Source organism: Chiloscyllium plagiosum, unplaced genomic scaffold, assembly GCF_037043375.1.
Source record: "Chiloscyllium plagiosum isolate Xiang-an unplaced genomic scaffold, Cpla_swu_hap1 HiC_scaffold_1, whole genome shotgun sequence".
NCBI lineage: Eukaryota > Metazoa > Chordata > Chondrichthyes > Orectolobiformes > Hemiscylliidae > Chiloscyllium > Chiloscyllium plagiosum.
The window spans coordinates 1,174,582-1,187,393 of NW_028270139.1; positions in this window are offsets into that span (position 1 = coordinate 1,174,582).

Below are 12,812 nucleotides of genomic sequence, written 5' to 3' on the forward strand. Positions count from 1 at the left end.
TGTCTCGCCTAATAAGAGAGCAATCTTCTTCGACGATGGAAATTTTGAAGGTTCTTTTTATAAGATATGGACTGCCATATTTCTCATTGGGATGGATTTTCCTTTCTATTGGGCATTTTTTAAAAGAGAGAGCTTCTGCCCTCACCAGGGGAGAGTCTATCAGATTATGTGCTCAACAGCAGGTATGGCAGCAGCCGAGGAACAGAAGAATCGATGTTTCAGGCGTAAGCCCTTCATCAGGAATGAGGCTTGGTGGGTCAGAGCTGAGAGATAGATGGGAGGGGGTGGGATTGGGAGGAGGTAGCTGGGAAAGTGATAGATGGGAGGTGATAGATCTGAAGGGGCAGTGATGGAAGGTGGTGCCGAGTTGGAGGCTTGGGACTGGGATAATGTGTGGGGAGGGGAAATGAAGAAGCTGTTGAAATCCATAAATGTCCCGTGTGGTTGCAGGGTACCAAAGCGGAATATGAGGCATTCCTCCTCCAGGTGTCAGGTGGCAACGGTTTGGAGGTGGGGTTGGTAGGCTTGGGTTCCCAGTGATCTCTAAAACGATGTGCAAGAAGGCGTCCAGTCTCCCTGTTGTAGAGCAGACCACACTGGGTGCAACGGATGCATTAGATGACATTGGTAAAGGTACAGGTAAATTTCTGACTCATGTGGAAGGATCTCGGGACCTTGGGCAGAGGGGAGGGAAGTGGTGTGGGTGCAGGTTTTGCACATCCTGCAGTGGTAGGGAAAGGTGATAGGAGTGGGGTGTGGACTGGTAGGGGGTGTGGATCTGACAAGGGAGTCATGGAGGGAATAGTCTCTCTGGAATGCTGATAGGGATAGGGAAGGAAATATATCTCTGGTGGTGGGTCAATTTGGAGGTGGGGGAGGATGATGCATTGTATGCGGAGGTTGGTGGGGTGGAAGGAGAGGACGCTGGGGGGGCGTTCTGTCCTTGTTGCTTTGGAAGGGGTGGGGTTCAACGGTGGTTGTGTGTGAAGTGGAGGGCATTGTCAACCACATAGGAAGGGAAGTTGTGATCACAGCCACATCTCCTTCCTCAGTACCTGCCTACAGAACCATCTGATACCATGTGGTCTCTGGGCCACACTTAGACCAACCCAGTTTGGACCTGAACAGGATACCCAGTACACACTACAAATCCAAAACCTTCAACAACAATTCTCTTTCTGGATCCTCCACACCACGCTAGCAGCCATGCACCGCCATCTACTCTATCTGCAGTCAGTCCTGCCCCAGCTCGGACCCTCACTTTCCCCAAACCTGCAGCAGACCCCTGCATTTCTACATCCTCTGAATGATCCATGCACTCAACAAACTAATGCATTGGACATAAAAGAACTAACAACAGGCGGGGTGATCGATGATGTCATTGCTGTCCCCGACGCCCACAGCCACTGCCAAACACACCCCCTCTGAGATCACCGTCCACCCAACCACCTCTGTGACTGCCGAGGCTACCGCCGCAGGATCCACAAGCGCCACTAGATTCACCAGCACAGACGTGATACCTTAAATGTCACGTCCGTCCCAGCAGTTGCGGCCGCGGCAATCACTTCTGCCCCGCTGGAAGGCTCTATCATCGATGTCACTTGAGCTGCCAGTGACACCAGCCGAGTACCTAACCGAAACACTGCCCTCGCCGCTCGTGACGCCACGTCCGCTCCCATTAACTCAGCCTTAAGCACCACTTCAGCCCCTTTTGTGAGCGTCACTTCCGTTGGTGATGTCACTACTGACCCTATAATGACACCCACTCAAGCAACTGCCTCAGCCCCACCCCTAGCTCCAGTCGCACTCGGGTCCTAGCTCCTAGCCCTACCGTGTGTTCACCATTCCCCCAGACCTCCCCCTCAGAGGGCAAATGTTTAGTCCTCAGTAAAGGCCTCACCTTTATCCCTTTATGGTCCCAGATTAATGAGTTTGACACACGTGACCTTGAACATTTCTACCGCTGCCTCTGCCTCCATGCCCACTTTTTTAACCACAATACCTACCCACCCACCGAGGACCCCTTCTCCTGCCTCTAACACACCCATTCACCTGGATACCTTGTGTTGACCTGTTACCCACCGTTGACCTCTGCATTTCTAACCTCTGCCATGACAATGACTGCCTCACCCACTCCAAACTCTTGCCCTTAGAATGCGTAGTCCTCCGATCTAACCCCAACCTCACCATCAAACCTGCAGACAAGGGGGGAATACAGCAGTAATATGGCACACTGAACTCTACACCACTGAAGCCAGGCACCAACTTGCAGACACCTCCTCCTACTACCCCCTTGATCACGACCTCACCTCCCATCACCAGACCATTTCCAACCTCATCACCTCTGGGGATTTCCCACCTACAGCCTCCAACCTCATTGTCTGTGAACCCCGCACCACCCAATTCTATCTCCTATCGAAGATTCACAAACCTGACTTCCTTGGTCGACTCATTGTCTCAACCTATGCCTGTCCCACTGAACTCATTTCTTCCTACCTCACCACTGTCCTATCCCCCTTAGTCCAGGAACTGCCCACCTATGTTCATGACACCAACAAACCCTTCACCTCCTTCAAGATTTTCATTTCCCCGGCCCCCAACGCCTCAGCTTCACCATGGACATCCAGTCCCTGTACGCGTTGATCCACCATGACGAAGGTCTCCACATCCTCTGTTTCTTCCTCTTGCGCCGTCCCAACCAGTACCCTTCCATTGACACTCATCTGCCTGGCTAAACTGGTCCTCACCCTCAACAACCTCTCCTTCCAATCCTCCCACTTCTCCAAACCAAAGGGGTAGCCATGGGCACCCCCATGGGACCCAGCTATGTCTGCCTGTTTGTTAAATATGTGAAACAGTCCAACTTCCGCAGTTACATTGCCCCCTCCCCCCCACCTGTTCCTCCTCCACATCGGTGACTGTATCTGCTCTGCCTCATGCTCTCCATCACCACTGCTCACTCAAGAACTTGACCTCCCAGCCACTGTCCCTGCCACGATTTGTTTTTGGATTGGGCGGGGTGTGAAATCCACCCAATTGAATCAAATCGCAAGAATTTCAGTTTCATTATAAACATGCAAATAGCAACACTAGTAAAATGTATTGTTTAATTTTCTTGCACATTCCTGGAAAGGAAGTGTGATGATGTAATTTTCTGTACATGGTAATACAATGTAAACTGGCTGAAGACTGGACTGTGTGATTTGCCATCTCTGACTGAAGAAGATTTCAAATGTTTCAGACTAGTCTTTTGGACTGACATACTATTGAAAGTGGGTATGTTTATGTAGCTTCTTCCTCTGTTTAAACGGCAATCACCATTTACAACTGGATTGGCAAAATAGAACTTTGATCCATTAGTTGTGGGATTGTTTTGCTCTATATATCCCTTGCTGCTTTTCACTGCTAAGCTTAAGTCCTACATTGCAACTTCACTAGGTTTTAATAGAGCAAAAGATTACATTTGTTGTTTATTCACTGTTCCCCACTTCCCTCCATAACTATTAACAAATCCCTTTTAAACAAATAGATGTTTGTGAAGTCCAACTGTAAATGATCCACAACAAATTCTTCAGGATTAAAAGATATTAAAGTTTATCAATACATTCAAAACCTAGAGGAATAGATCAGAACACATATACATCAAAGAAGGGAAATAAGAAAGGTTACAAAGTACTTAAAAATTAAAAATATTAGCTCTGTGATGGCCCGACAAGATGTTCAGGTAGCAGGAGTATGTCACATTTAAATGGACAACATACTCTATTACCTGTCTTTTCATACTATCCTTTAAAGTTGTTTTTCCATGAGCAACCATATTACTAACAATAACATAATAGTAATAGCTGCACATCCATTCTAAGACATCCCATTGAAAATAGATCAGAGCAGATCTGTACATCAGTGCTCCTGATACATGGTTGTGACATATTATTCCACCTTTGTGTGTGTAAACAACTGGGAAGCTTGTTCTTGATGAGATGAAGGTAGGAGTCATCATCTGAAGTGTCCCCTATGGAAGCATCACCAGTGATAGCCATTCAGACCTGTATTTGCAAGCAGCTTAACTGCATACTTATACACGAATCCAGTTTCCTGATGAAGGGCTTCAGCCCAAAACTTCAATATTCCTGCTCCTCGGATGCTGCCTGACCTGCTATGCTTTTCCTGCACCACTCTAATCTTGACTCTGATCTCCAGCATCTGCAGTCCTCACTTTTGACAAGTCTAGGTTTGTCCACTGAAGTAATGTCCCCTGGCAGAGTGATTCTAGCATACTTTCAGACTGTACCTGATCTTCCAGCCCCCAAGGTTTCATTGACTCTCAAGTTCACATTGGCAAAAGTGAGGACTGCAGATGCTGGACATCAGACTCTAGATTAGAGTGGTGCTGGAAAAGCACAGCTAGTCAGGCAGCATCCGAGGAACAGGAAAATTAACATTTTGGGCAAAAGCCCTTCATCAGGACTCAAGTTCATATTGCTGATTGTGAGATATAGGAAATGCAACATTTGTCACAATCCAGCAGTAAATTCTGTGACCCTATGCCTCTAGAAGGTTGGGCACCAATCTACTGCATGCACTGGTGATCTCACCTGGCACCTTCTGCCCAGTTCAAGATGTCAATAACCCAGAGCATTTTGTGAGGCTATGGTTAATGTTTTCCATGAAACCTAAAAACTAGAGGTTATGTGTAATGTGCCTTTTGTCTTCTCACCCCAATAGCTTAAAGCAGCTTGCATTGCCAGTGCTATGAAGTGACTGTTATCATGAAGTCACTCCACCATCTGCATTTGCTCCCATTCAGAGAATGCTTCCTGAACCAAGGTCCTGGAAATGGACAATGCAGTGAGCTCCCTTATAGGGAATAGCTTCCACTTTGTGAAATTGCCCAATTTGTGGTAGGTGCAGGAGTGGGGAATGAAATCAATCTGAAATTGCTGCAAGGGTTCCTTTCTGTCCCTAGTCTGACCTAATTTGTGAACACAACAATGGTGAAAGTCAGGACTGTTGGCTACACACACTGAACAGGCTTTACAGCTGGATGCCGGACGAGTAAACTACAATGTGTCTGCCTGCATATTCCCCTCTCAGAATTGGATTTTGAATAAGCCTTAAAGTTGTGGATGTAATTATCCTCGCCACCCCTTTCCCAACCATTTGGAGAATAGTCTTTTGCAAAGGTGCACTGGCTAGAGCCAATCAAGCCCACAGTTCCAAAATGTCTAACATTCAGTCACAGCATTCTGAGCAAACCTTGAGTCAAAGGGGTAGAAAATTCCTACCAGTCATCAACCTCACAAGTTACAACAGCCAGTTCAGCCTGCTGGGCTCAGAGTGGGAATAAGTAATTTTACAGTCATCTAGATGCTTTGGCGTGTATCATAGATCCAACAAACCATCTTTCATTCTGTATGCCTTGTCCTGATAAACATCTCGACCTTGATGAATTCCTTCACAGAAACTCACTCTAATTCAGTAACCTAGAATGTGCAGTACTGGAACTCCCATGAATAGCTGAGGTTAGACAGCAGAGGTTCCATTAGTATCTTGATCTTTAGGGTACTGCTTTGAAACAAAAAGGGCCACTCAGCCAATGGAGCCAGCCACTGGAGTAATGATCGGTTCATGGTATGATGAGTATTTCATGAGTGCCTGTACACACATATATATTTCACCGCCCAGGAGGTAGTCAGCAGATGGTGGTCACACCCTGAATATTGTTTCTCAGTGAGAACCTTGCACGTGTGCTACTTGTGCTTTCACCACATGTCTGCAATGTGGCCAGATGGTGGTGAACTGCCTCCTTGAATCCTGTAGTATTTGGGGTGTAAAACACCCTTGACGCTGTTTGGAAGGGGATTCCAGCATCAATGAAGGAATAGCAATATACTTCCACATCAAAGTGGTGTGAGGCTTGGAGGAAACCTTGTGTGCAATGGTATTCCTCATGCATTTGCTGTCCTGTTCTTCTAGATGGTAGCAATAATAATTTTGAGGTACTATGGGAGGAGCCTCTGTGAATGACTGTAGTTCATGTTATAGATGGTAGACACTGCTGTGTGTTTGCTTCAGTGATGAAAGGTGTGAATATTGGATGTGAGACATGGGGTGCCACAAATGAGACTCCAGAATAGTATGGTGCATATTTGGTACCAGGGACAAGAATGTTTCAGAGCAGCATACAAAGTCAGTGTTGTGTATATGTATCAGTGACATAGATTTTTTTTTAAAAGTGTGCTGCAAGCAGAATAAAGAAAGTTCAAACATAAAAGTAAAAAGTAGGACCTCAAAGATAGTAATCACAGGATAAGTACAAGTTCTATTTTATGTACATAGAAAAAATAACAGGATATAGTTATATTCATGCTTGAAGAAATGGTGTAGGAAAAAGGGAGTACAGGCAGGACAGATGGGCTGCATCCAGGCAGGGCTAGGACCAATGTCTGGGTTAGGGGTGTATGTGCTACCTGAGTTGGGAGATGGAGGAGGTTGAAACAAGGATAGAAGCAAAGAGACAGAACAGATGCAAAAGTGGAAGGCAGAAAAAAAAGAGAACAACAAATGGGGCCCTGGTGCAACATGAAGCTAAGACAATTGTAAAGGCTGAGTATTAGCAATACAGTGGATGAATTAGCAGTACAGTCACACAGTTATGATATAGTTGCAATTGCAGAATCATGGCTGCAGGGTGACCAAGGATGGGAACTTACTCTCTAAGGCAATCATTATTTAGGAAGGACAGACAGAAAGGGAAAGCAATAAAAACAGCTGATGCTGAAACCTGAAACCAAAACAGAAATTGCTGGAGAAATTTAGCGGGTCTGGCAACATCTAGGAAGATACAGAGTTGAGTCTAATGACCCTTTTCTCAGAATTGGCTGAGAAGGCATCACTAGATTCGAAATGTTAACTGCTTTCTCTCCACATAAAGGGAAAGGAAGTGGTATATGGTTGCTAGTAAAAGATAGTAATCAATGCAATAGTGAGGAAAGCTATTGGCTTGGAAAATCATGATGTGAAATCTGTATGGGTGGAGAATGAGAATACAAAAAGGCAGAAAATGTTGGGATGTCGATAGAACCCCAAAAGTTGAGGAGATTTAAGGGAAGGAATTAATGCATGCAATAAGGGTACAACTGTAATCATTGGTGATTTTAATGTACGTAGATTGGACAAGTCAAACTAGCAATGATATCGCAGAAGAAAATACGATGGTTTTACAACCAATACATCAATGAATTTTTGCGATAAGTCTCTTGATTAAACTTAAAATATAAGCCATAGCTATTAATTTAACCTGGGGCAGTGTTTGTAGAGGAATAAGACGGTGTTATTTTCTGGGTCTGTAGATTGTGAAGGAGCAAAAATGGCCTTTGCAGTGATATGTACTTCTTGTCAGATGTGGGAGTTTAAAGAGAGTTTAAGGGTTACTGCGGATTATATCTGCCATAAATGCTGTTGGATGCGAATCTTATCAGATCGAGTGGATCAGTTGGAGAGACAGATAGAAGCGATGAGGAATTTTGCAACAGCAACAGTATGTGATGGATGGCAGTTATAGGAAGGGGGGAAAGTCTCAGATACAGTCACATAGATGGGTTAACTCCAGGAAGGATGAGAGAGGTCGGCACCTAGGGCAGGAGTCTTTTGTGGATATATCCAATTCAAACAGGTATGCTGTTTTGGAAAATGTAGAGGGTGATGGATCCTTAGGGGAACATAGCATGAACAGCCAAGTTTCTGGTATTGAGACTGGCTCTAATGCAACGAGGGGTACATCGGTTTCCAAGAGATCAATTGTATTAGGGGATTCTGTAGTCAGAGGTACAGACAGACGTTGCTGTGGCCAGCAGAGAAAAAGCAGAATGGTGTGTTGTTTCCCTGGTGCCAGGATCAAAGATGTCTCAGAGAGGGTGCAGAATGTTCTCACGGGGGTGAGGGGCCAGCAGGAGGTCATTGTCCACATTGGAACCAACAATATAGGAAGGGAAAAGGTTGAGATTCTGAAGGGAGATTACAGAGAGTTAGGCAGAAATTTAAAAAGGAGGTCCTCAAGGGTAGTAATATCTGGATTACTCCCAGTGCTACGAGCTAGTGAGGGCAGGTATAGGAGGATGGAGCAGATTAATGCATGGCTGAGGAGCTGGTGTATGGGAGAAGGATTCACATTTTTGGATCATTGGAAATCTCTTTTGGGGTAGAAGTGACCTGTACGAGAAGGACGGATTGCACCTAAATTGGAAAGGGACTAATATACTGGCAGGGAAATTTGCTAGAAACTGTTTGGGAGGATTTAAACTAGTAAGGTGGGGAGGGGTGCGACCCAGGGAGATAGTGAGGAAAGAGATTGATCTGAGATGGATACAGCTGAGAACAGAAGTGAGTCAAAGAGTCAGGGCAGGCAGGGACAAGGTAGGACTAATAAATTAAACTGCATTTATTTCAATGCAAGGGGCCTAACAGGGAAGGCAGATGAACTCAGGGCATGGTTAGGAACATGGGACTGGGATATCAGAGCAATTATGGAAACATGGCTCAGGGATGGGCAGGAATGGCAGCTTAATGTTCCAGGATATAAATGCTACAGGAAGGATAGAAAGGGAGGCAAGAGAGGAGGGGGAGTGGCATTTTTGATAAGGGATGGCATTACAGCTGTGCTGAGAGAGGATATTCCCGGAAATACATCCAGGGAAGTTATTTGGGTGAAATAAGAAAGGGATGATCACCTTATTGGGATTGTATTATAGACCCCTAAATAGTCAGAGGGAAATTGAGAAGCAAACTTGTAAGGAGATCTCAGCTAACTGTAAGAATAATAGGGTAGTTATGGTAGGGGATTTTAACTTTCCAAACATCGACTGGGACTGCCATAGTGTGAAGGGTTTAGATGGAGAGGCATTTGTTAAGTGTGTACAACAAATGTTTCTGATTCAGTATGTGCAAAACTTGACCTACTCTTGGGAAACAAGGCAGGGCAGGTGACTGAGGTGTCAGTGGGGGAGCACTTTGGGGCCAGCGGCACGGTGGCACAGTGGTTAGCACTGCTGCCTCAGCGCCAGAGACCCGGGTTCAATTCCCGCCTCAGGCAACTCTCTGTGTGGAGTTTGCACATTCTCCCCGTGTCTGCGTGGGTTTCCTCTGGGTGCTCCGGTTTCCTCCCACAGTCCAAAAAAGTGCAGGTTAGGCGAATTGGCCATGCTAAATTGCCCATAGTGTTAGGTAAAGGGGTAAATGTAGGGGAATGGGTCTGGGTGGGTTACGCTTTGGCGGGTCGGTGTGGACTTGTTGGGCCAAAGGTCCTGTTTCCACACTGTAAGTAATCTAATAATTCTATTTGTTCTAAAATAGTGATGGAAAAGGATAGACCAGATCTAAAAGTTGAAGTCCTAAATTGGAGAAAGACCAATTTTGATGGTATTAGGCAAGAATTTACGAAAGCTGATTGGAGGCAGATGTTCGCAGGTAAAGGGACGGCTGGAAAATGGGAAGCCTTCAGAAATGAGATAACAAGAATCCAGAGAAAGTATATTCCTGTCAAGGTGAAAGAGAAGGCTGGTAGGTATAGGGAATGCTGGATGACTAAAGAAATTGAGGGTTTGGTTAAGAAGAAGGAAGCATATGTTAGGTATAAACAGGATAGATCGAGTGAATCCTTAAAAGAATATAAAGAAAGTAGGAGTATACTTAAGAGGGAAATCAGGAGGGCAAAACGGGGACATGAGATAGCTTTGGCAAATAGAATTAAGGAGAATCCAAAGGGTTTTTACAAATATATTAAGGACAAAAGGGGAACTAAGGAGAGAATAGGGCCCCTCAAAGATCAGCAAGACGGCCTTTGTGTGGAGCCACAGAAAATGGGGGAGATACTAAATGAATATTTTGCATCAGTATTTACTGTGGAAAGGATATGGAAGATATAGACTGTAGGGAAATAGATGGTGACATCTTGCAAAATTCCAGATTACAGAGGAGGAAGTGGATGTCTTGAAACGGTTAAAAGTGCATAAATCCCCAGGACCTGATCATGTGTACCCAAGAACTCTGTGGGAAGCTAGAGAAGTGATTGCTGGGCTTCTTGTTGAGATATTTGTATCATTGATAGTCACAGGTGAGGTGCTGGAAGACTGGAGGTTGGCAAATATGGTGCCACTGTTTAAGAAGGGTGGTAAAGACAAGCCAGGAAACTATAGACCGGTGAGCCTGACCTCAGTGGTGGGCAAGTTGTTGGAGGGAATCCTGAGGGGCAGGATGTACATGTATTTTGAAAGGCAAGGACTGATTCGGGATAGTCAACATGGCTTTGTGCATGGGAAATCATGTCTCACAAACTTGATTGAATTTTTTGAAGAAGTAACAAAGAAGATTGATGAGGGCAGAGCAGTAGATGTGATCTATGTGGACTTCAGTAAGGCGTTCGACAAGGTTCCCCATTGGAGACTGATTAGCAAGCTTAGATTTCATGGAATACAGAGAGAACTAGCCATTTGGATCCAGAACTGGCTCAAAGGTAGAAGACAGAGGGTGGTGGTGGAGGGTTGTTTTTCAGACTGGAGGCCTGTGACCAGTGGAGTGCCACAAGGATCATTGCTGAGCCCTCTACTTTTTGTCATTTACATAAATGATTTGGATGCATGCATAAGAGATATAGTTAGTAAGTTTGCAGATGACACCAAAATTGAAGGTGTATTGTTCTAACATTAAATGTGTCAAATAAACAATAATTTTGTGTATCATCATTAAGAATCAACTCAGTTCTTTTGCTGAATATAATGGCACCCCAGATGGGACCTCGATTAGAAGTGAGTTAGTTGTTCCGAGATAGAATCCCTATAAACCTGATATTCCGTGAGATTTTGCCTGAGGCAGTAATTAAGAGGACAGCTGTCCCGTGCAAAGGCCAGAAGTTCAATTACATCGATTTGGAATAGAAAAAGGTTAAAACGGAATTGTTCTTTAAATAATAAAGCTAACAGGTGTTACTCCTAATTCAGCAAACGACTGTTTCCCTTGTGTATTTGGGATAGGTCAGGTAAACACTGAAAATCAGTAGAGGCCAAGTGGGATTAGCACTGGAAAATACCGAAAACCATGCCCTCAGTCTAATCCACCCCCCTATATCCTGTAGGGTTTTTTTGATAATGGCAGAGAAAAGTACTAGGGTAGAGAATTGGACCGTTTGGGGAAAAAATTCAGACACTATATCAATAAGAAAAAGTGGTCCATATGGACAGAATTTTGTTTCAATGATAAAACGGGATCAGGATCCCGAAAGCAGAAGTATTGGGATGATCTTAGGAAAACTGAAGAGAAGCGGGCTTCCAAACTTAAGAAGGTTACAGCGATAATGTACTATTTAGGGAAGTTATTAGGGGAAGAGCAGGAGTTAAAAACCGTCGATAACAAACTATTGGACGTGAAAAGGGAGATCGCAGAATTAAAGCTGAAAAATGCCGCTCAGGACCAGAGGAATCAGCCAAAGCTGTTCCACAGGGGGCAATTCCACTCCCAATGCGAACGAACATATCAGCGCGCAGTGTTAGAGAGAGGCCGCTGAGAAAGAAATAAAATAATTGAGAAATAAATGTGCAGATTTGCAAGCAGATCAGGCAGACAGAAAAAAAAAGACAGGCAGCCGTAGATCACACCAAGTGCCTGCAGAAGATCAATAAATTAAAAGCGTGTGGAATACTATGGAAATGGAATAATATGCGCATGCGGAGAGGTTAGGGAGAAGATGAACAAGGGATAGACTGGGATGAGCTCAGGGAAGACGCGCAGCAATACGCCAGCAGTACAGAGGATTGGGGGACCCACCCGTACATTTCCCAAAGCAGTCAACTCCTGTGCCCCTGCGAACACCGCCCACCCCACCCCCGGTCACAATGAACCTGATTATAAGTGAAAGATGGTTCGGGAACGCAAAGCCCTGGCAATCACATACATCACCCCATTTATGGTGGTACAGTTAGCAGAGATCACAAAAACAGTTCCTGAATTTGACCATCAGCTCATCTGTTTGTGTTCTTTGAGACGGTCAGGTAGCAGAATGTTTTATGTGGGCTGGACAAGAGAGGAGGATGTAACTCACTGTAATGTGTTCAAAACAGTCAGTGCACTCTACAATCCCAACACCACTAAATGTGGGAGATGGAACCCTCACTGGCATGAAAACAGTGACCCTAACTGCAATGGCTTTTAAAAGGGAGACCCTGTAGACTAGTTAAACAAGTGTGGGCTAAATAGGGGGAACTTCCAACTGCCTTTGCCAGTTGCTTATGGGTGCACTTTACAGGAGTCTGCGGTGACTTAGACAGCAGTAAGTTATCCAAGGCTGACTCAGCTAAATGGGACTCTAATTTTCCATGCCACCAAGGAGAGCAGGAAGGTCTGTGTGAATTTTGACCCCACAGAGCCAGGCCACAATGAGGCATAGTTGCTGAGGAGAATGTCCCAGGTTTGGGAGGAAGAAGCCCATGAATTGAATAAAGACAAGGTAGAGAAAGGAGGAAAAATGCTTCCTTTCCAAACCTCCAACCAGGGTCCGGGGTGGAGGAATGAAGGAAGGGTGGGGGGGGGGTGAGGGGGACTCTTACCCAAGGAACCCAATTCCACCATAAACAGCCCCAGGGAGAGATAGGTGGAACACTTGGCAGCCAGCACAGTACTGCCACAGCTGACACACAAGGGACTATGCATGAGAATGTCAAGCCCATGCGTGACTGCACCCACAGCCACAAGGACCACTGACCTCAACAGGACTAAGAGGTGATAGATGGATTCACCAACTCACGTTGAAGGTCCAATTTGGC